The 25,397-nt window shown below is 48.1% G+C and overlaps 1 protein-coding gene across 1 annotated transcript in view; it reads left to right on the forward strand.

The window, feature by feature from the left end:
• The first annotated feature begins 17,372 nt into the window (after positions 1-17,372).
• The window catches only part of LOC138273024 (uncharacterized), a 61,393-nt gene continuing 53,368 nt past the window's right edge, over positions 17,373-25,397 (forward strand). Inside the window, exon 1 of the mRNA XM_069218873.1 lies at positions 17,373-17,460. The gene's annotated coding sequence lies outside the window, so the exon portion shown is untranslated. The remainder of the gene's footprint in view (positions 17,461-25,397) is intronic.

Below are 25,397 nucleotides of genomic sequence, written 5' to 3' on the forward strand. Positions count from 1 at the left end.
TTCCCATTTGTGTCTATCACTTACCAGCATAGCGATACCTTGTTTTGCATGCCCTTTTTTTGAGGGTTGTGCTTTTTTACTAGGACTGTGAAGCCAGAGCAGGAAAAATTAGTTGAACATCAGGTCTCTTGAATGCATATCAAGTCAGCCTTAAATGAACGAATTGAATTTAATTTTTCTAAGTGTTTCCCTATTCCTGTGGCATTCCAAGAGACTGAAGAGAAGTCAGGGTTAGTGATTGGATTGAATCAACTTGCCCTTCGCCTGAGTACTGTTTAGTGCCCCCGCCAATCAATTCCAATTTTCATGTTTGGGACCGGTAACCTGTTGGAGGGAACCTTCAATAACCTTCACCACCCTTGCACCCTGGAATAGAGAAGCTTGCACATTTTTGCCAGAGGATGATGGACATTTCTCCCAACAGTTCGAATTGCTGTCCGTGGGACTTAAATCAAAAGAAGAATGCTGCCCACCATGATACATTATCTTATTCCAAACTAGGGTTACATCTATGCCTCTATGCTGTAATTGTGCGCAATTCACCAAGATTAGTTTTAGAACAGTTTTAGAGGAAAACCAAACTTGCACCCACCTATACTTTAATCAAGGAAAACCCACACAATATTGCTACTCTCAATCAGTTTGAGTTCCTTTATTTTAAAAAAACATGTCAATAAAAAAGATCAATTTAATCTTAAGTGAGTATCAAATATGGTCAAAAATTCTAGACTATCAGGTAACTCCTTAGGCCTATTAAAATCATTATCCCTTCTAGATATTTCTCCAGCATTCTGAAAATCAGATGTAGAGCTGGAAACAGGAGCTCTTGAGGACAGTTTACATGCAAAATTGCATTGTTTGGATCAGACCGGGTGATCAATCTTCGGGTGACCTAGAAAAGAATCCACATCTGGTGCTAGCTGTGGAACAGGGAGTGCCTCCGCATTCCTGTTCTTAGAGTTCTCCATTCTAGGGACCCGATCCTGGACATCCAGAGATCCCACGTACTCCCTCTCCTCAAATTTGACTTTCCTAGCCATCTTTTTAGTGATTTGACGGTTCCTTTTTTTTTCTGATCAACTCAGTCGACTTTGAGGAAGAGTGGTCTTTGAGAAGAAAAATTGGTAATGGGACCGCTCGAGGATTTGGGGCGAATTCCATTTTCCGAGAGTCATGGACCACTGAGGGAATATTACTCGCTGTACTTGGGCTGGGAAAAAGGTTGTCCAGAGAATACACCATACTCTCTTGGGAAGCAGGATTCAATAGCGTTGGGACTGCTTTGTCCAGCTGTGATTTTCCCACCTGGGTTCCTTTTTCAGAGTGAGAGGGCATGTCACCTATGTTCGTCAAATCCCCAATGACCAAAGAATGCAGAATTGTACTATTTATGTTTAGTCCCAGTGTTTGACATGCACCCTTTACAGTCATTTTAGCAATCTCATCAGAAGAATGGTTCATGTTTTGTTTTCTTAGAAGAACCTTCAATACGGATACTAGAATGTCTTGGTTATGATCAGAGTTTTTTATTGATTTTTCAAGGAGTTCCGATATCAACAAAAGGATTATTTCAAGGCACTTAAAGGAATCAGAAAGGACTATATGTTGATCAGGCACACAATTAGTCTCAGTGCAAACATGATCTGGAGTTTCCAATGTTCTTAAATCTGAAAGGAAGTGGTCTGCTGGAGTACTACTAAATAGTTTTAGCACAGGGGAGCAAGCTTTAGATTGAACTACTGTGGGCGTTGATGGCAAGGACAAGGGAAAGATTCTTGAACCGTGCACTTTATCCGGGTCAATATCGTGGAAGGTAAATTCACAATTTTTTTATTTGATGGAACCCACTTGCGAGAAGGGGGGCGGAAGCATCCACTGAACCCCGCCATTAGCAGCACACTGATCCACCAAGGGAATTAGGACCAGATGTAGCAAAGGTTGAGAGACTCGCAAACGGCGAAAAATGCCGTTTGCGAGTCGCTAAAGCCACTTTGCTATGTTGAAATGCATTTTGCGAGTCGGAACTGACTCGTAAAATGCATTTCCGAGTCGCAAATAGGAAATGGTGTTCCCTTCCTATTTGCGAGTCGCAATTGTATGCATTTTCATTTGCGACCGCGATTGCGGTCGCAAATGAAAGCGCAGTTACCATCCACTTGAAGTGGATGGTAATCCAGGCGCAAACGGGAAGAGGTCCCCATGGGACCCTTCCCCTTTGTGTCTGGCACAAAAAAAAAAATTTCAGAGCAGGCAGTGGTCCAATGGACCACTACCTGCCCTGAAAAATACCGAAACAAAAGGTTTTGGTTTATTTTTCAAAGTGCAGCTCGTTTTCCTTTAAGGAAAACGGGTTGCACTTTGAAAAAAAACAAACTGCTTTATTTAAAAGCAGTCACGGACATGGTGGTCTGCTGTTCCCAGCAGGCCACCATCCCCGTGAGTGCCCTGACTCGCAATGGAGTCGCAAATTGCGACCCACCTCATTAATATTAATGAGGTGGGTCTTTGCGACCCCATAGCGACTCGCAGTAGGTGTCTGAGACACCTTTCTGCATTCCAAATTGCGAGTTGCAATTTGCGAGTCGCTGGGACTCGCAAATTGCAAGTCGCAATTTGGAAGTTTGCTACATCTGACCCTTAGTTCCTTACCCTCATCAGTTCCTTCGGAGATAATATTATTGGTGCCAAAGTGATTTCCTCCTTTACTATCCGATGTCTCATGTGGATCCTGTTGGACATAGGGGAGGATAGTATTCAAACTTTTTGTGTTTCAATGATGAATACCCTTATTTCTTAAGGGATTCAATTTGTTTGTTTTTACAGGCTCGACTGAGGAAAGACCTGGAGGTCATTTTTATTAAGTACTGACCCTTTTCTCCTTCTTATACTACTTTGTTCCTTACTCCAAGCAGACCTATAAATGCTTTTGAGAATTTAAAACTTTTGGGGTTCCACCAAGTCCTAATACAGTACTTAAAGCAGCTTTCTCCTGCTGCGCACTGCTGGTGCACACTAAAATACAGTTGCGCCCAGACTTCCAGGAGCCACGAGCCTCAGGCCTCGAATCTTCAGCATTACAGCAATGCAAACAGACTAAAGAATGGCTGAGCGAAGCAGGTCAAGAAGGAGAGGAGTGAAGAGAAGTGGGTAAAAGGCCAGGGGCCAGAACAAGAAGCAGCTGCACACCACAGTGACTCAGTATCTTGATTACAGTATCCCCTCCACACACGTCTCACCCGGCTCTCTTCCGCACATTGCACTCCTCGTCCTGCCGAACTCTGACCTCTGCGGGAACCGGCTCTTTACTCCGTCCGGAGTGATGCTCAAACATTTGCCCCATAGGTGCCCGATGGGGGCCTCTGCCACTTTCCCCCACTGCTGCTGGCTGCCTAGCTGCCTCAAATATAGACAGCAGCCCTGTCCTTGGGGAGAGAAGTGCGAGACTCCACCTCTTGCATCCCCCGTTTATCACGGTCATCCACCCGGACAGGCTCCTTCCTCCGACCGGACCCCACTGCACCACCTGCCCCTTTGGGGCCCGACAGGAACCTCTGCCCCTCTCCCCTGCTGCCGCTAGCTTCCACGGGCTGGCTGCCTCAATCTGCCCCGGTTTGTCCCAGTGGGTCCAGGCCGTGGGGAGAGGAGCGTGCTCCACTGCACTGTCTCGCTCGATTTCTAGACTCCGCCTCTTGCGTCTCACGTCACACACCTTTCACTGAGGTCCACAATGCCGAACAGCCACAAGGGTGGGCTGATGTCCGGCCTCACCTAGGACCACTCTTGGCCTAGTCTTCACCAGACATATATATTCACTGTAAGCATGCAGCATAGACGTGACCCATGGCCCCCACGAGGACAGATTCAATTCCGCAGAATTTAACCGTGATCTAAACAAAAACTTCAGCTAGTTATTTTGCAGTAGGCAACCCTTTCAGAGTTGTAAAATGGGCCATCTTGGGTACCACTGGTTACCCGTAAACTATCAAAAAACAACAGCAAGGGGGGCAGAGAGTGGGATATTCGGAGGATAGACTCCTGGTCCAGTGTGTGAAGTTCCCAATACTGTATAAACCAAAAATTGCACACACAGTTCCAAAAAGTGGAAAGTTGTATCTACCGGTTCTGCATATCAGGAAAACCAAAAGGTTGTAAGCACGAGCCCTCACTCACCTTTCGGTGACATGCTTCATCATAGGGCTGTGCTCCTCGTCAGGCCGGAGCTGCAATGCAGCCCAAATATTTGAAGGATTAGGTACGTCTTTGAGGTCCTGACGAATCGCATAGCGAGAAAACATGTTGACCTGTAATGTAGAGTAGCACATGGGATCCTGTGTTTTCTTCATTTTGTCTTTTTCACCACTCTTTAGTATAAGGGTTGGTGGCTACAGTTAGCACAATTTTGTTATACTTTATGGGGAGTGTAGACATTGTTTTACCATATCCCTATTCTTTGTTTTTAATCTTGTCAGAGGCACTAACATTTAATTAAAGATATCAACGGTTTGTACCTCTAGACATTTTTAAACTTTTCTACTCCAATCCTCGATTCCTATTTCTGACCGGTGCGCATTTCGCTCAAAAAGATCTCTGGCAAAGAGCCCCCGTGTGGGGCCCGTCAGGCATTGCAGGGCCGGCCTGACGAGGAGCACAGCCCTATGATGAAGCATGTCACCGAAAGGTGAGTGAGGGCTCGTTCTTACAACCTTTTGGTTTTCCTGATATGCAGAACCGGTAGATACAACTTTCCACTTTTTGGAACTGTGTGTGCAATTTTTGGTTTATACCCGTAAACTATACCAAACCATATGACCCTTTACATGGGGAGAATCAGAGCTGTTTCCACAGTTAGTATGTGTTATGAGACTGTGCTAGGTGGAACGAGTAATGTTATAGATTTTACGGTAACAAAGGGAAGAGTGTGAGTTGTGGTCAAAATGTGATCTTACAGAGTATGCAAATGTTCTACTATCATTAGGTAGGGAATTGTATGAGTATTAACAGATCTCAGGCAACATGCTTGTGTGAATAGGTTGGTATGAGAGCTGATAGTTCTGTAAAGGAAATAGGGGTACTTGAATGATTAAAAGGGTGAAGGGTTGTCAGACGAGAGAAGAGTTGGGAATAAACAACTTAGGTCAGAAGGACAGCCAAAGGTCTTTTCTCCATCATGGTGGATGGTGGACCGTCAGACCCTAAATTCTACAGTTCATTAACCACAGGCATTACAAATGGATCAGTCCCACCATGATGGCGTTACAGTGATCCATCCGTCAAACTCTCAGTCTGGTTCTAAAAATGTTGTTTGCATTTAAAATACGTTACTAGTTCTATGTTCTAATGATTGTATTACATGTATCATTGTTTTTGTAATGATACAGGTGTTGTACTTAATTGCATATATTGTGTTTATATAATTCCACTATATGAACTTATTGCTCAGATTCTTGACAGCAGTTGTCATCTCTTTGAATAGACAATGGGGGATCATTACAACATTGGCGGTAAAAGCCGCTTACCGCCGTGCAGAAGACCGCCAATACACCGCCGCGGCCGCAGAATTCCGCCACAGCTATTATGACCCACATCTCTGAATCCGCCGAAATTCAGACACCCACACAAGTCCGCCACACCAGAGGTCAGCGATAAACTGGCGAAAACAAAACCTCCACCGTCACGCCAACAGAAACACGCCCATGCTATTACGACCCACGAATCCACGCGGCGGTCTTTCAACCGCGGTATTCCATTGGCGGTACACACCGCCGCACTCAAAATACACACACATCTCCAAAACACCGCCACATTGGACAATTCCAAATACACACACCTAATACACATACAAACACCACTCCCACGCACCCATTACAATATAAAACATACACCCACATATACGTACGACCAAAAATTATAGACGAAGGCGACAGAGAGAGCACAGCATAGACAACCCCACCACACAGAGGCACACAACACCATCACCCACACAACATCCATGCACAAAACACCACACACAACTACACACCACCACACTCATCACCATATACACCACCCCACACATCACCTACACCACCCCATGGCACGGCAAAGACACCCCAGGTTTTCGGAGGAGGAGCGCAGGGTCATGGTGGAGGAAATCGTACGGGTAGAGCAACAGCTATTTGGATCCCAGGTGCAGCACACCTCCATTGAAAGGGAGATGGAGCTATGGTGAAGAATAGTCGACAGGGTCAACGCAGTGGGCAGCACCCAAGAAATCGGGAGGACATCAGGAAGAGGTGGAACGACCTACGGGGGAAGGTGTGCTCCGTGGTCTCCAGGCACAACATCGCGGTTCAGCGGGCTGGCGGCGGACCCCCACCTGCTCCCCCGCAACTAACAACATGGGAGGAGCAGGTCTTGACCATCATTGCATCCAGAGGGCCTCGGAGGAGTCGGTGGAGGAATGGACACTGGTAAGTCAAATCTTAACTATCATATCCCCCACCCTACCTGCATGCTATCACACCCCCCCACCCTCACCCCCTCCCCTATAACTCCAACTCCTCAATAATGTAATAATAATACAAACCACCCATCCCAACACCAAGCCCTGCATGACACAACAAAGCATGGACACCCATCACTAAAGCATGCCCACTGCACATACCCATAACACTCCCCCAACCATCATCACACAAGCCCCCACACAGGAATGCTAGCACTGGGGTACACGCTCACCCACTCATTGCACACTTTGACACACACAGATGCAATAATCATGCTTTTACACCCCTGCAGGACCACTATCTAACGTCACCAGACAGGAGGGTCCAGACATCTCTACCCCACCCACAGAAGAGGTCCACAGTGATGACAGCAGCTCTGGCCAACTGGATCCAGATGACCAGCCCGGACCATTGTGGGCCTCTGGATAGTCAGTTCCCCTCGCACAGGCAGAGCCCAACACTGACCTTCCACCCTGTGGAAACACCAGTACAGCACCCACCCACCCAGCGGGCCCATACCTCCATCCCCAGGACACGTAAGTCAGCTGTGTGACCACCACTACAGGGAACCCAGGATAACCCACCACCCCAACAACAACAGGGACCTGGGGGCAGTGGTAGTGGGCACACGGTCCAGGGGACGGAGGCACAGGAACACAGGGGAACTGGGAGGGCTGCTGTGCGACAGGGGGCGGACAGGCCAAGGGAACCCACTCTCCATGAGGCCCTCTCCTCCATCATGGGAGCATACCACCACTCCCAGGAGACGATGGCTATGGTCCTGGCCAAGTTTCAGGAGACCCAGCGCGTGCAGGAGGAACAGTATTTGGGTTTCAGGGAGGAACTCATAACCTTCAGCTCCGCCCTGGGCACCATCGTAGGAGTGCTGAAGGACATACAGAACACCATGAGGGACACCGTGGCACTCCAAGGGGCCCCTGACACTAGCCTGGACGATGAACTGCCCACCACCTCCGCCGGCGCTAGTGGACAGGACGCCCCGCCACAGGACCACCACACCAGCACCCCACCTCCTGCAGACGGACAACCACCCCGCAAGCGGTCCTTGAGATCCAGGAACAGGACAGAGCACGATGGCAAGACCCCGCCAAGAAATGAGACCACCCTGATTGTCATCCCACTGTCCCACTTTGTTACCCTGTCCAGATTGCAACTGCCCCAGCTCCATTTCCTATGCCCATATGGGCAATGCACCTGTGAGACTAATAGACTGGACTCAGCCATGGACATTCCTCCACCATCACCCATCACCATTTGACCACCCCCTCCAATAATTAGCACTTCAATAAACACCCTTGAAGCACAAAAATATCTGGAATCAGTCTGTGATTTTCAAAATGTGTATTAGCTATGACAATGACAAAATCCGTTCGAAAATGTAATGTCAACATACCTATGTCACACATCACAAGTCCATGAAGGATGCAAGCAGATGGCACACGTTGGTAACCACACCTGTGAAACCGTAATGGAAATGTACAACTCAGTTACCAAATACTGCTTGAAATTGACAGACAGGATAAAGGTTGAAGTGTGAAAGTAAATGTAGTAGTCAAGAAAGTGTTCTCACCTGTGTGTCACTGGAAATATTGTTGTATGACTGAGTCCCTGTTGTCAATGTCTTCTTCCTCTGCTTCCTCCTCATCACTGACCACAGGCTCCACAGCTGCCACAACACCGTCATCTGGACCATCCTCCTGCAGAAAAGGCACCTGGCGTCGCAAAGCAAGATTGTGAAGCATAGAGCAGGAGATGATGATCTGGCACACCTTCCTTGGTGAGTAGAAGAGGGAACCACCTGTCATATGGAGGCACCTGAACCTGGCCTTCAGGAGGCCGAAGGTGCATTTGATCATCCTCCTAGTCCGCCCATGGGCCTCATTGTAGCGTTCCTCTGCCCTGGTCCTGGGATTCCTCACTGGGGTCAATAGCCATGACAGGTTGGGGTAACCAGAGTCCCCTAATAGTCACACCCAGTGCCTCTGGAGTTGACCCATCACATAAGGAATGCTGCTATTCTGCAGGATGTAGGCGTCATGCACTGAGCCAGGGAACATAGCATTTACCTGCGAGATGTACTGGTCTGCCAAACATACCATCTGTACATTCATGGAATGATAACTCTTCCGGTTCCTGTACACCTGTTCACTCCTGTGAGGGGGGACCAGAGCTACATGGGTCCCATCAATGGCACCTATGATGTTAGGGATATGTCCAAGGACATAGAAGTCACCTTTAACAGTAGCCAAATCCTCCACCTGAGGGAAAACGGTGTAGCTCCTCATATGTTTCAGCAGGGCAGACAACACTCACGTTGGAAAACATAGACTGGGACATCCCTGATGCCATGGCCACTGTTGTTTGAAATGACCCACTTGCTAGGAAATGGAGCACTGATAGCACCTGCACTTGAGAGGGGATTCCTGTGGGATGGCGGATTGGTGATATAAGGTCTGGCTCCAACTGGGTACACAGTTCCTGGATTGTGGCACGGTCAAACCTGTAGGTAATGATTAAATGTCGCTCTTCCATTGTCAACAGGTCCACCAGCGGTCGGTACACTGGAGGATTCCGCCATTTCCTCACATGTCCCAGCTGACGGTGCCTAGGAAGGACAACAGCGACCACAGAGTCAAGCAACTCAGAGGTATGTACCCACAGTTACACAGAACACAAAACAAAATCCAAAACGTTGTCTTTATGTGTGTTGAGTCCAGGCGCAGTTGAAAATGAAGCCATCTGGGCCCCTGAAATGGCGGCTGCCTGACCTCTAAACTGGGACAATGGGATGTGAGGTAACTGCGCTGGCGTTGTACACTGTCGTGGTAGGCGGTCGAAGACCGCTGCGCAATGCTGCATTGGTTAACATTGGACCCTATGGGTCCCAGGAGCCAATGACGAAGTGCGCCGGTGGTGATGATACGCACCGCCGCGGACGTCACCGCCGCAGACGTGACCGCCATTTTCTATCTGTTGAATCACTCGATACCTGATCTTCGACAGGAGAGGACCTATACTGCAAGTGCTGCTATGACCTCGATCTGGAAGAGACAATGGCACGTGCGTCTGGGGAAAGGGCCCCTGCCTTCACTGCACAGGAGTTGGAGAAGCTCGTGGACAGGGTCCTCCCCAGTACACAATTCTCTACGGTCCTCCAGACCAACAGGTGAGTACATAGGGTGCAAGTTGTATGGGCTATGCCTGGGTGGAGAGGGCTGGATGTAAGAAGGAAGGGGGCAGAGTTCTGAGAGCATGAAGGACTGTGAATGCATGTGCCACATGGCAAGGGTAGGGATGTGGGCCACTCACTTCGACGGTGCAGTTGGTAATGACTTCTCTTCTTCCCCTGTACATGTCATGTAGGTCAGCGCCCACCAGAAGAAGGCTATTTGGTGTGCCATCGCCAAGGATGTCCGGACCCTGGGGGTCCACCAGAGACGGAGCACCCACTGCCGTAAAAGATGGGAGGACATTCGCCGCTGGAGCAAGAAGACGGCGGAGGCTCAGCTGGGGATGGCCTCCCAACATGGGAGGGGTGCCCATCGCACCATGACCCCCCTGATGTTCCGGATCCTGGCGGTGGCCTACCTGAGTTGGATGGGCACTTGAGGGCATCACAGCAGACACAAGGGGGTGAGTACACTCTCATTCTGCTGACTTTGCGCGCAGTCTAGGGGACTGGGTGGGGGAGGAGGGTTGTGGGTTTCCCTAGGCCAGGGCGAGTTCCGTAGGCTAGGCCCTTCCGTAATGCAGGCCATGTGCCACTCCACCCCACCGCTGTAGAGTGCCAAGTACAGGTATACATGCCCTTGTGTCATCTATGTGTGCAGATGTCCACCATAGCCATGTAGGCCATGCCCCAGGAACTGTATCTGTAGAGCCCAACAGCGCGGCGTAGTGCAGGGGGCTGCTGCGTCTGTATTGTCCGCCAACGGTAGCGGTAAGCCATACACTCAACCTGTCTTTCTTCTGTCGTTCCCCCCCCCCTTTTTGTGCTCTCCCTGTTCTTTTGTGCATCAGCATCATCAGGCGGAGGTACAGTGGCACCGGAGCACGAGGGGGCTGCATCCCACATGGCCATGGAGGGCCACACCACGGACTCTGAATACACCAGTGGGACGGAGGGCGACGGGAGCTTCACGGCGGTCACCGGATCAGCAACCAGCGACACGGACTCGTCCTCCGATGGGAGCTCCCGTGTGGTGGTGGAAACATCTGTGCCCCCCACTTCTACAGGTACAGCCGCCACCCCCCTACCAGCACCGCCCTCCCAGCAGCCCCTCAGCATTCGCCCCATGCCCGCTCACCCAGGAGGGTGGGCATCACCTTTGCCCCAGGCACCTCAGGCCCTGCCCCTGTCACCTCTGCTGCCCTCAGTGAGGAGGCCATTGACCTCCTCAGGTCACTTACTGTTGGGCAGTCTACCATTGTGAATGCCATCCAGGGTGTAGAAAGGGAGTTGCAACACACTAATGCATTCCTGGAGGGCATTCATTCTGGTCAGGCTGCCCATCATCGAACCCTGCAATCTCTGGCCTCAGCACTGATGGCACCCATTGTCCCTGTGTCTAGCCTCCCCCCTCCAATTTCCTTCCACCCAGACCCAATCCCCTGTACCTCTGCCTATCCCAAGCACACCAACAGACCAGCCTGCACACACCTCAACACAAAAGGGCAGCTCAGGCAAACATAGGCACCACACATCCCACAGGCACTCACACAAGCATCACCCACATACAGACACAGCAACATCCACTGCCTCCACTGTGTCCCCCTCGTCGTCGTCTCCCTCCTCCCTCCCAGTGTCATCTACACTCTCACCTGCATGCACTACCACTACAGCCACTAGGACTCGCACCAGCACACCCACCCCCACTACCATTTACACTTCCCCGGTGTCCTCTTCCAGTGTGTCTGTGACGCCCCCTCCCAAAGTACACAAACGCGGGCACACACACACCCAACATCCATCCACCTCACGACAGCCTCCAGAACATGCACCTGCACCCAAATCATCAAAAGTTACAACTCCTACAACCACCTCCTCTTCCTCCACTCCCAGACCCCCTCCAGCTACACGTCCCAGTGTTCGTCAGAAACTTTTCCTGAGCAACGTTGACCTCTTTCCCACCACTCCCCCCTCCAATTCATAGGTCCCGTACTTGCACCTCAGCCAAAAAATCTCCGGTACCAGTGGTGCCTGTTAGAGGTATGTGGAGTGCAGCGGGCACCAGGGCAGCCAGTGTGACACGGAGCCAAAGCACAGCCAGTCCCTCCCCTGTGAAGTACCAGAAGTTGGACAGTGCCCGACGGGAGAGGGGGAAGACTCCTGCCGGGAAAGCCGCTCACAAGGATCCTGAGGGGAGTGTCGGGTCAGCTGTGACTCCTCCCAAGGTGGGGAAGTGGCAGAAGAAAGCGCCAAAGTCTGGAAAGAGCAGCACGGCGGAGAAGGCCGCCATCATCCCCGCTGCCCAGGACGCCACTGCCAGCCCAATCGTCACTGGTCAGGAGACCACCGCCAGAGTCAGTGCCCAGGAGGGCAGTCCAATTGTCACTGGTCAGGAGACCACCGCCAGAATCAGTGCCCAGGAGGGCAGTCCCATCGTCACTGGTCAGAAGACCACCGCCAGAGTCAGTGCCCAGGAGGGCAGTCCAATCGTCACTGGTCAGGAGACCACCGCCAGAGTCATTGCCCAGGATGGCAGTCCCATTGTCACTGGTCAGGAGACCACCACCAGAGTCAGTGCCCAGGAGGGCCCCGGCAGCCACAGCCCTGCTGGGCAATGAGGGACCGCCATGGCAAACACTGCTGCACAGGTCAGAGACAGCAAAGTCAAGCACCGCTGAACAGGGCAAAGACCGCCATGGCAAGCACCGCTGAACAGGGAAAAGAGCGCCATGGCAAGCACCGCTGAACAGGGCAAAGACCGCTGAACAGGGCAAAGACCGCCATGGCAAGCACCGCTGAACAGGGCAAAGACCGCCATGGCAAGCACCGCTGAACAGGTCAGAAACTGCAAAGTCAAGCACCGCTGAACATGGCAAAGACCGCTGAACAGGAGAAGATCGCCAGGGCAAGCACCGCTGAACAGGGCAAAGACCGCCATGGCAAGCACCGCTGAACAGGGCAAGCACCGCAAAATCAAACACCGGTAGCCCATGTGCGGCAGGGACAGTGACGGAACTGGGACCGTCACGGGGAGAGTGATGCACTGTGGGCACCAGTCCCCCTCCAGAACCAGTGGAGAACAGCATCCATTACCTCAGTCCTTAACAGGATGAAGCACTCTGGGCACCAGTCCCCCTCCAGAACCAGTGGAGAACAGCATCCACTACCTCAGTCCTTAACAGGATGAAGCACACTGGGCACTAGTCCCCCTCCAGAACCAGTTCAGAACAGCATCCACTACCTCAGTCCTTAACAGAATGAAGCACTCTGGGCACCAGTCCCCCTCCAGAACCAGTGGAGACTGTTATACACTTGTGAGACTGTGGCTTTGCACTCCCCAGGATGGTACAGTGAGCAAACCACCCACTGAAAAGACTTGTGAGACTGCGGCTTTGCACTCCCCAGGATACATAAATGGCCATGGAGCCCTGTTGTGTATCTGGCGTGGTGCTGTCATCCGGCTGAGGTGCCCCCCCTTCCCTTCCCCCTGAGGTGCCTGTTGTATTTCGATCTGATGCCCCAGCAGTGTTCTCTCCATTTCTGGTCAGGTATCTGATGTGGGCCTCCCCATGCATTTTGGGCCCAGTGGTCCACAGACATTGAAGGGTACACACCTGCACTACTAATCGTGATGTATGTGTATATATATCTGTATATATTAGCTTACTGTCTGTTAATACATTACAATGGTTGAACTCCTTTCCTTTTGTCTTTACATTCTTCCGGGGGGGTTGGGGGTTGTTACTGTGATGTTTGGAAATGCATTGGTGTGTGTGTTGTAGTGTGCGAGGGTCGGAGTGGGGGTGGGGGTGTTGCGTGTGTGTGTCCCTGACTTTTGCCTCCTCCCTCCCCTATGTCGTAGGTGCTGTACTCACCGTTGTCTTCGGCGCCGGCTGATGATCGTAGAGGAGCAGGAAGACTATCGCAGGGAGTATTTGGAGTTCCGGCTCCATGGTGCCCTCCTTCCTCGTGGAGTGTGTTAAGGTGAGCGTTTTCCCATTGAAATGGCTGTTTCCGCCGCGTTTTTATCCACGGTGAATCGGCCCCGGAAAAGGTGGCGGATTGGCCTGTTGTAATACTGTGGGTGGTACTTAGTCTTCCGCCTGTCTGTTGGCGGTGACCGCCGCGCTGCTTGTCTGTACCGCTGTGGCGGTCGGAGTGTTAAAGTGGCTGTCTTTGTTGGCGGTTTCCGCCACGGTCATAATTCCCTTTTTTTTCCGCCGGCCTGTTTGCGGTCTTACCGCCGCTTTAAAACAGTCCGCCAGGGTTGTAATGACCCCCAATATTTCCATAGGAATGTTGATTTAGAAATAAAGGTACAACTTTTGATAACCGCACAAGCTGGAATAATGTAAGAGTCAGTTGAGCATATTAAGTTTAAGTGGATGTGTAAGCAGAGATACGGTGTGATGTAGGTATAGAAGTAGAGTGTCCTGTGGGAGTAGAAGTACATGTAGACATACGTGTAGATGCCTCCTTGGAAGGAAGCTATGTATAGTATTATTTTAGTGGAAGATGAGGTGCAGAGATTAATATAGCGGCAGAGGAAGCTGTAGAAGTAAGGACAGATGAAGAAATCTCTGTTACTTGTATATCTTCAGATGCGGGCTATTGCAGCAACATTAATATGGGTATAAGGAGAGGTGTTTGAAGAAGAAGTAGTACAGGTAGAGTCAGTGAACAAATGAGAACAGACATAAAAGTAGGTTGAGACGTAGATGTACACAGGTGTAAGTGAAAAGGGATTGGCACTTGTTGGCGTTTAGGTAGCGTGTGTCATAGATGTAGAGGCAGAGATAGGTGTATATACATAGGTATACGAAAAGGTAGGTGTAGAGGTAGCAGCTGGTAGGTGTAGAACAAGAAGTTAAGAAGGAAGTAGATTTTGTTGTAAAAGTAGGGGTAACAGTGATTTTCAATAGGTAGACATAATCACAGCCGGTTGTTTTAAGGTGGTGCCAACAGTTACCCTATCTGGCTAATGATTATGAGAATGCTTGAATGACTCTTATTTTGTTTTCAATTTTCCATTACAGCTATCATTATGATACTGCTGTGAACCTAGAAAATCATCTTACTCATAGATTTCTTCTGGCATTGAGTGTGGATGAAGTAAATGATGACTAAGTTGTTGACTGTCTTCCACATGATGTGTCCATGCCTGAGTTGTAATGCACGATATGAATTGGGTCTTTTCACCTGTTAAGCCTCTCTGTTTGACTCAGCCAATTAGGAGAAACGTCATTGTATCTGCCAGCCACCATCAATCCCTACTGCCATGCTGTTTCTGTATAGCCGTAGGCCCTGGACGTTTCTGGAGATCCTGACATTTCATTTGTGATTTGTGTGGTTTGGGTGTTTCCAAGAAAGGCGTTCCTTTCAGATATGTGGAGCCACACATCTCCTTGCATGGCATATTGTGGCATTGACTGTCATGTGAGAGGGGGTCTCTGTAACACATCAAGACTGCATACATGAAGCAGTATTATAGTGGCATGACGACAGAGACTGGCTTAAATGCAAAGGCTTTATTTTGGTGGGAGTGACTAGAAAGGTGATGGCTATGACAGGCATATTCTCACTAAATATGAAGGAATGGTATCAGTTGCTAAAATTATGATACTTACGGATGTTTTCAACTGTCACTCGGGGTCAAATTAGTGTACTTTATACAACGACAATCTAATATTTAACATTAAGCATCTTTTTTTCTGAAGATGTAAAGCTCTCTCAGTTTTCCTACTCTTTTGGTACTGTCTCATAGCTCTGTTTTTCTCTCCCTCCAGTGTAATCTTCAGTAAAGCCAGTGTGGTCTTCCTGTATCTTCTTTTATTTTATCAGGTATCTCCATATTTCTGTCTCCCAATTTCTGTATCTTCTCGTGTTGACTAATATCTTTGGGGGTCATTCTGACCCTGACGGGCGGCGGAGGCCGCCCGCCAGAGTTCCCCCCTCCAGAACACCGCTCCGCGGTCATGAGACCGCTGCAGTGATTCTGGCTTTTGCACTGGGCTGGCGGGCGGCCGCCAAAAGGTCGCCCGCCAGCCCAGTGCAAAAGAGCCTTCCCACGAGGACGCCGGCTCAGAATTGAGCCGGCGGAGTGGGAAGGTGCGACGGGTGCAGTGGCACCCGTCGCGTATTTCAGTGTCTGCAATGCAGACACTGAAATACAATGTGGGGCCCTCTTACGGGGGCCCCACGACAACCCATACCGCCATCCTGTTCCTGCGCCGCCATGGGGGATTCCCAGGGCAGCGGAAAACCGGCGGGAGACCGCCGGTTTTCCCTTTCTGGCCGCGGTCAGAATGCCCTGCGGGGCACCGCCAGCCTGTTGGCGGTGCTCCCGCCGACCCTGGCCCCGGCGGTAGTGAACCGCCGGGGTCAGAATCACCCCCTTTGTCTCTCTCTGGCATTTCTTCCTTAATATCCATGTCTTCCCAGACATCGTCTCCCATATCTCTTGTGTCTTTCCTGGTGCATTTGCCTCCTAAGTCTGTTTCTCACCATTTTAATAGGGCTTTGGTCTACCAGTGTCTAAGCAGGGACATACAGGGGAACAAAAAACAGACTTACCAAAAATTCTCAAACCAGCTGCACTCTGTCTCCTCATGTTATCTCTATCCATCCTCTATTTTTCCTCTCTCTTTCTCTCTTCTTGCTCTTCTCCCTCTCTCATTTTCTCTCTACCTTCCTCCTTCCGTCTCCCTTTCTCTGGCTTTGGAAGTCTCCCCATACCCACCACAATTCACTTGGGGGAGCTGGAGAAAGTGACAGAGACACCAGGCGTGGCCCTCGGCTTTCAAAACCAGCCTTCAAGGACCCTCAGGACACCAGGGAAATGACAAGCGGAATACAAGACTGTCCAGCCATTTCTCTATGCCTTCTCAGTTGCTGTCCACCAAAAGAGCTTGTGTCCGCAGTCCTTGTGGCTCTCCAGTGCCACTCTGTCCCCCCATTGTCCCTGATTCTTCTATGTGCCTGTCTCAAACAATCTTTGTAATACTGTGAGCTTGATTTAGAGTTCCGCAAACTGGTTACTCAATCACAAACTTGATGGATGTCTCATCTGCTGTTTTACAAATACATTGAATCCAATGCCAGATGTAATATGTCTGAAATATTAATCAAACCCTGTCTCTCTTCATGTACCCCATTATCCGTGACTATCAGTGATTAGGCCAACCCTCCTGTATCTGTGCCCGAAAATGCCCATGAGTACCCAGTGCCAGTGTCTTCTTTGTGCTCAAGTCTCCCTATGTCATTGGATCCTTGGGATTTGTGTCTACTTAATGTTATTTGTCTTCCTATGTTTCTGATATCTCAGTCTTCTTTTACCTGGGGGTCCAGTGTTTGCATACCTCAGTGTCCATGTCCTTGAATTGTCTCACACTTTCCTCTGTCATCCAATGTACTGTGAATGTGCTAAACCCTAAGGATTGATTAGGTGAAAAGGGATGAGAATTAGTGTACTTTCATGCTGCAGAGCTGCTTTTGCAAACAGTCTAAACTTAATAACATGACACATCCTTAAACCATGTTTCTTACTAACTAGTAAAGGGGAAATACTGATAGGAGGGGTAGTAAATTATTATCTATTAATTCACAGGAAACAGAGATGTGGCACTCCCTTATTCCAAGGACAAATATAATTAGCGTTTGTGGTAAAGTGACATCAGCCTCTTAATAGTTGCAGTATAGTGGTGGAAGTATAAAAAGGATTGGTTTGCAGTTGTTGGGCAATGACATACCAAGACAACTATTCAAATCTACTCTACTGAGGATCCTTAGGTAAGTTTTTGACTTTCCTATTGGCATGTAAGCCATGTGCCATTTCACGAGATTGAAAGAACAAACAGTTGTCTGCAATGTTTTAATCTTGGATGCACGTGTGTGTTTATTCGCGATTTGCCATGTCTGTGGTTGAGTGCATTGCTGGCGCCCTTGAGTGAAATTTATCATATTACAATTTCATGAACATTTTTTTTTTCAATTTCAGTTTCGCTTCAGTCAAAAATTTCCCATTTTTGTCAGAAATTCCCTCCATTTTTGCTGGGACCAAACTACTTTTTGGGTGCCCATTTCTGATCTGCATTTCGTTGCAGCTTCATCGGGTACTTCAAAGTGAGACCTAGATAGTGTATACAATTCTGAAAAAAAAATATTTCCCCAGCAAAGGCAGAATCTCATCTGCAGTGGGAAGGTGGATCTGTGATTTCAAACCATTGGTCAGTCTGTCACTTTAGGTAGCCTTTTGAGGGAGGGCAGATAATCTCCCCAGTGGCGTTATCCTGCAGTGGCATGCTTAGGGGCCCTAGACCTTCCGTCTCTGTTCCTAAAAAATGCCCTTGGAAGGGGCACTCATTGTATGCCACTTCTCATGTTTTGCAAAGTCAGTGCACCTCCTAACTCCCGTTTGACTCTGTATTTGTGTCTGGGGCAAAGGTGTTCTCTCGTGCCTATGGGGTGATGCTTCCATACAAATGAGGGAATGCCATTATGAGATCACGAGGATGCAAAATGCGTTCCCTGTGCCTTGTAACACAGAAGGGGCCATACAATCACCAATGGCTTCTTGGCTAATAAAGAATTATCTATATGGTGCAAAAAGTGTGCCGAAACACCCACTGCATTCAGAGTGCTCACACTTAAATAATAAAGACTAAGGTGTTTTGGCACCCAATTTTCAAACCTGACTAAAATGGGAAATACTATACAAAAACAAACATTGCAGCTATTTTGCCGATGGTATTAAGGTTACAGCATTGGTTTGCACGGGCAAGTTACTTCATAGGGATTGGCTGAGCAAACACAGGAGGTAGTGCAATGTGTGCTCAGCTTCTAATAAAGTGCATTGTAAAAATTTGTGAAAAATGTTTTGCACTCAGTTTTACTCCACTGCATGTGTCAAATGACCTATTGTGGAGTGTGCTCATGAAAGACTTTAAAAATGTAGGGATTACCACATCCAGGCATTCTTACAAACAAGATACCAAAAAGAAAGAAAGAAAGTAGGTGATTGTCATCACAGTTTCCCAACCTCATTGTTTACTTACTATTATTATTGATAGACACTGAGGCAAAGATGTGGAAATAGTGACTTAGGCATCAGACAGGCTTAATTTTGAATAAAGGAACAAAAGAAAATTAAAGACTATGGCCCATATTTATGGAAAGTTAGCGTTGCTTTAGCGTAATTTTTTTTACGTTAAAGCATTACTAATTTAACTCAATATTTATAGTTTACTGCTACACTCATATATCGTCAAAATATATGAGTTAGAGCCATTATTAGGAATCGCCAACCCACCTTGCATCTCATTGCGACAATCAGATGCAAGGTAGGTATTCCCTTCCTAAAAATGACGCTAGTCCCCCAGCGCCATATTTACCTCCAGGCGCTAAAACGATGAGCACCTAGGAGGTGGACCTAAAGAGGCGCTAAGCCGGATTAGCATCAAAATTCAACGCCTGGTCATAACAGGCATTAAAGTACTGGCCCATTTCCATGGGGAAACACCATGGAATGGGCATATAGATGCTCCCCAACCCCCAGCATCACCACCACCCACACCGCAGGGACACCACTTGTGGAGGGAGCCAATCCCAGGTAAGTTGACATGTGTAAGTGTTGTGTGCCACTGGGGGCCCCTTACATGGACCCCCCTTGCTGGCAGTGGGTCTGTTGGGGTTGTGGTAATGACTCCTGTCTATAGTTAGACAGGAAACATTTTTTGGCTGCTTGTGCATCAAAAAATGACGTTAGGCTGACTAGCAGACAATATTTTGCCACTAATCAGCCTACCGTCATTTTTGACCCATTAGTGCCATTTCCCCTAACGCCATCCATCACTGGCTAGTGTATTTTTTCAGAAGCTAACCATTCTTTAGTGCTATTGTGCATTTTTTTATTAATATGGAGCACAGATGGCGTTAGGGAATGCCGTTAGCTTGCGTTAATGTCAATAAAATTCTTTTAAAGTCACTCTGTATAATTCTTTTCAATTCCACTCATAATTTATATTGCCACGTCCTCATAATTTTCCTTGAAACGAGAGGGGCCAAGAGTTGCTAAAAAGAGGAATAAGTACCCCTCTTTTGTCCCTTTCTCACCTCTGCACTTTGCAATTCCAGGTTAAATCCTTTTTTGGGCACAGGAGAGCCGGAGATGCTTCCAAATTAAATCCATGTGTATTGCGAAGTGCAGAAGTGAGAAAGGGGCATTTCCTCATTTTATCAGCTGAAAAGAATTACTCACCTGTGAACAAGGCTTTATAGAAAGATATATAGTGATTCATTGAGAAAGCCCATAAACCTGTTTTATTTAAAATGGCACCCACCCTTATATTGTTGGCTTGTTACATATGGTATAAGTGGTATTATTACACCCAGCCTTCACTCCACACAGAGGTCTTGGCAGAAAGGTCAGAAAGGTCAGTCCCAAAGCAAACCCACCTACACACAGCCTTTGCCCTGCACAGAGGTCTTGCCAGACAGGCCAGTCCCTCATCAAACCCTATGAACCACACCGAGAGGCTAGTCTTACACCCATTACTAATACGTTCAGCCTTCATCTTGCACAGAGGTATCTGTATGAGGCTGGCCTAGTTTGTAGTGGGTATTTGGGTACTTACACCTTATAACAGGTCCAGAAATCCCTTACTAGTGAATTGTAGTAGTGTTCTAGCAGCTTGGGCTGATAGAGGTAGCTGTAGCAGAGCAGCTTAGGCTGAACTAGGAGACATGCAAAGCTCATGCAATACCACTTATAGTTACACAGTACTTATACACAAGTAAAGATAATACTCAGTGTTACCAAAAATAAAGGTAATTTATTTGGGTGTCACAAGGCCAAAAGTATCTTAGAGGCAATACTCCTTCTGGAGGTAAGTATTATACACAATATATACACGAGCCACCAAAACAAGGAAAGTAATTAGACATAGGATAGTGCAAACAATAGGAAATGCTATAGAATGCAATGGGAGAAAATAGGTCTAGGGGCAACACAAACCATATACTAATAAAGTGGAATGCGAATCATGAATTTCTTCTCTAGACAAGTGTAGTGTATAAAGAATCGCTGGGAGAGTAAGAAAACCACAAAGGTGAGTAAAACACCCCACCCCAGAGCCCAAAAAATTAGGAGTAAAGTACTGCAAGTTTCCTTAGGACACACTACAAGTCATGATTAGAGTTATTGCAATAACCAAGCAAGAAGGCAAACAACAAATGGTGGATTCCTGGATCTGAAGACCTGCAAAGAGAGGAGACCGAGTCCAGAAGTCGGAAGAAGTACCAAGAAGGACAGGAGCCCCTGCCAACCTAGAAGAGGGTGCAAAAGAAGAGTCCCCGGTTGGACGAAGACTGCAGAAATGCACCAAAGGAAGATAGCTGTGGGTTCCTGCATGATGCAATGGATGTCCCACAAAGAGATGTTAGATGCAGGCAAGTTTTGGCACTGGATTCGTCCAACAAGCCTAGGTTCAAGCAAAGTCGCGTTTTGCCTCAAAGTGGCGCTGCCTGGACCCAGGAGGGACCTGGGGGCCTCAACTCAGACTGAGGAGGCAGAGGGGGCACCCAACACTGGAGGGAACCAACAGATGACTAGGCAGCATCCACGGAAGTCCCAGGACATGGGGACAAAGAAGGTGCAAATTGCGGTTGGAGTAGCACTACAAAAGAAGGTCCCACACCACCGGAGGACAACTCAGTGAGCTGAGCGTCACATGATAGAGTGCTGGGGACCTGGGCCAGGCTGTACACGAAGGATTCTTGCAAATAGGTCAGAGAGGCCTCAGGAGATGAAGATGACGCGGTGCACAGTGGTACTATCGCAAATAGTAAAAGCAAGCTCTTACCTCCTCCAAATTTGGACAGCAAGACTTTAGAACAGTCTGTGTCGAAGCGGTCCACCACCTGTGTTCCAAGGAAGACGCTCGTCACCAGGAGAGGAGTCCAAAAGGAATGGTCGTCGACTTAGAAGGTGCCTGCAGGAACAGAGGAGTAACTCCATCACTCCATTGGAGATTTATTTGGTCCTTCTGGTGCAGGGTGATGGCAGGGAGTCCCCAGAGCATGCACACTGTGGAAACTGTTGCAGTTGCTGGCTGGAGCTGAAGTTGCACAGGAAAAGTAGCTCTTCTGGATACTTTGTTGCTGTTACAGTGGTTCCTGGAGTAGTCTGTGGTCAATCTGAGGTCAGAGGATGAAGTAGTAGTTGCAGAGGATTCCTGCTGGAAACTTGCAAGCAGAATCTGAAGAGAAACCCACAGGAGAGCCCCTAAATAGCCCTGAGAGGAGGATTGGCTACCTTATCGGTATGGACCTATCAGGAGGGTTCTCTGACTCTCACTTGCTTACACTGGCAACTCAGAGGCCTCCAGAGTGTCCCCACACTTTGGAAAACAAGATGGCTGAAGTCTGGGACACACTGGAGGAGCTCTGGGCACCGCCCCTGGGGGAGGTGATGGACAAGGGAGTGGTCACTCCCATTTCCTTTGTCCAGTTTCACGCCAGAGCAGGGACTGGGGGTCCCTGAACTGGTGTAGACTGGCTTATGCAAGGAGAGCACCATCTGTGCCCTTCAAAGCATTTCCGGAGGCTGGGGGAGGCTACCCCTCCCCAGCCTGTAAGACCTATTTCCAAAGGGAGAGGGTGTAACACCCTGCTCCCAAAGGAAATACTTTGTTCTGTCTTCCTTGGACTGAGCTGCTCAGACCCCAGGAGGGCAGAACCCTGTCTGTGAGGTGGTACTAGCTATAGCTGCAGTGCAAGCCTCAGAGAGCTGGTTTGGCAGTACTGGGGGTCCATGGTGGAGCCCCCAGGATTCATGAAATTGGCTCCCCAATACAAGATTTGGAATGGGTGGACAATTCCATGATCTTAGACATCTTACATGGCCATATATTCGGAGTTATCATTGTGAAGCTCTATATAGATATTGACCTATATGTAGTGCTCACGTGTAATGGCGTACACGCAATCACAAAGTCCGGGGAGTTGGACCTGGACTGCATGGGGGCACCTTTGCTAGTGTAAGGGTGCTCTCAAACTTAGTAACTTTGCACCTAGCCTTCAGTAAATGAAGGTCAGAGATATAGGTGACTTATAAGTTACTTAAGTGTATTGAAAATGGCTGTGAAATAGTGTGTGCGCTATTTCATGCAGGCTGCAGTGGCAGTCCTGTGAAAGGGTTTGTCTGGGCTCCTTATAGGTGGCAAAAGAACTGTTGCAGGCCATAAGGATCTCCTGGAACCCCATTGCCCTGGGTACCTAGGTACCATATACTAGGGACTTATAAGGGTGGTCCAGTGTGCCAATTGAAATTGGTAAATGAAGTCAGTAGCCTATAGTGACAAATTTAAAAGCAGAGAGAGCATAAGCACTGAGGTTCTGGTTAGCAGAGCCTCAGTTACACAGTTAAGCACTACTGACAACACACACATTAGGCCACAAACTGGCTAGCAGGATCCCAGTGCGAAGGCAAAACACACTGACATATAAGGCTTTCACCATGAGCACTGGAGTCCTGGCTAGCAGTATCCCAGTGACACAGTAAAAACACACTGACACACACTCACAAACAAGCCAAAAGTGGGGGTTACCATGCTAGAAAGAGGCTACTTTCTCACAGCATTTGTGTACAGGCCCTGATCCTCACTAAACCCTTCTAAGCACGCACTTTGTCCTACACAGTGGTCTTTGCTGGGAGGTGAGTGTCACACCAACAATACTATGCACAACCTTTGGCCTGCCCAGAGGTATTTGCATACTGGTCAGTTCCTCACCAAACCCTACTATGTAGAGTTCTAACCTTGTACAGAGGTTTTTGCAAAGATGCCAGTCCCCCTCCAAACCTGACTACTTACAGCCTTCACCCTGCAAAGAGGTCTTTAGAGAGAGGCCAGTTGTTCACCAAATCCTACTAACCACATACTTCATCATACACAGAGGCCTTTGCAAGTAGACCAGTCCATCACTCAATCCTGCTATGAGCAGTCTTTGCCCTGTACAGTGGTCATTCTGAACAGGCCAGCGACTTACCAATCCTCACTTCTTTCTGCACAAAGGTCTTCACAAAGGGACCACACCCTCACCAAACCCCCCTTTGTACAGCCTTAACCCTGTCAAGAGGTCTTCATGGAGAGGGCAGTCCCCCACTAACTCCTACTATACACAGTCTTCATTCTGTAGAGATGGTTTCACGAAGAGGGCAGTCACTCCCAAAATTCTACTGTGCATAGTGTTTGCTCTGTAGCGAGGTATCCACAAACAGCCCAATCCCTCACCAATCGTATTACACACAGCCTTTGCCCTGTTCTGACATATTTGTGGAGAAGCAAGTTAATTATCAAATACTACTACGCACATCCTTCACCCCACACAGTGGTATTTGTCGACAGACCAGTCTCTTACAAACCCTATTACAGAAAGCCTGTGCTTTGTGGGCATAGTATGTCTACAGCCCACTCCCTCCATGTACCTAAGCCCCATTAGGGGCTACACACAGGCTCCATTCTCCACACCACTCTCTACAGATAACAGAGCCCATTCACTTTCTCAAGCCACTTATGTAGCCAAGGCCCTACTACATAAGTTAGGTAGTGTAGTTATACATTAATTTACATTTAAAAAGACCCTAGAAACTCACGGAAAAAAACAAAGGTTAAAGCTATGTGATAGTTATGTGTTGTAGTAATAACTTACTTAACATTCATTAAACCTTGGAATTTCACAGACAAAAAGCAAAGCATAAAGTGACATAATGGGTGTGGTAATAATATTGTGCTTTACATTTTAAAAAAACGTATAAATTCACAGAAAAAAAGCAAAGGTTGAAGTGATGTTTTAGTTAAGTGAAAATGTCAGTCATACTATAAAATTTCATACTAAATAGAACACCGAAATTCATCAGTTGTTGTTTACTGAGATAACTATAACTTGCGCCCTTATGGACTGCTTATGACTTCTCATATTACATCACTCATGACATGTTTAATGACATAATTGATGGCATCAGTGAAGACATCTCAAAATACATCATTGATGACATCATCTAAAGTAGTGCTGTTCAATTTACTGTACAAACCAGTACAACTCTTCATGGAGAGGCCACTGCCTCAAAACATCAAAGCCCCTTTAGCTGGCCAAGTCTCTACTACACACAGCTTCCACGGTTTGGGCAGCTATTTACAGTAGTGATGTTGGAACAGTTTTCAGAATTGGGGTGCTGCCATTAAAGTTACATCACTGATGTCATAGGGATAGTGAAAATTCCAAGCCTCCCTCAAAAAAACAAGTGTAGAAAATTAGCCACTTCCGGTAAGCAGTAGAGTGGTAGGAGTGTGGTATGTGTTTGGTGATGCATTTTGGAGCACAGTCTTGCAAATATATTACTAAGACATGGGGCCAGATTTACATGGCCCTAGTGCCGCTGGAGTGTCACTTTCAGTATTTTCAGCATTCCGCAGCACACATACAGGTAGCAAAAGGCAATTCATTATTGATTATGTGCAGGAAGGTGTCCCTTCCTGCACATAAACAATCATTCCAAAATGACGCTTTTGTACTTCTATGTGTACTGCATTTTCAAAATGCCAAATCGCCATTGTAGATTGTTTATGTGCAGGAAGGGACACCTTCCTGAACATAAACAATCTTTCCCCTCAGTGCAGACACCCTTGCACTATGGTGCAAGGATTCCTGTGTTGGCAGCTAAGTTTAGT

This window comes from Pleurodeles waltl, chromosome 2_2 (assembly GCF_031143425.1).
Source record: "Pleurodeles waltl isolate 20211129_DDA chromosome 2_2, aPleWal1.hap1.20221129, whole genome shotgun sequence".
Classification (NCBI taxonomy): domain Eukaryota; kingdom Metazoa; phylum Chordata; class Amphibia; order Caudata; family Salamandridae; genus Pleurodeles; species Pleurodeles waltl.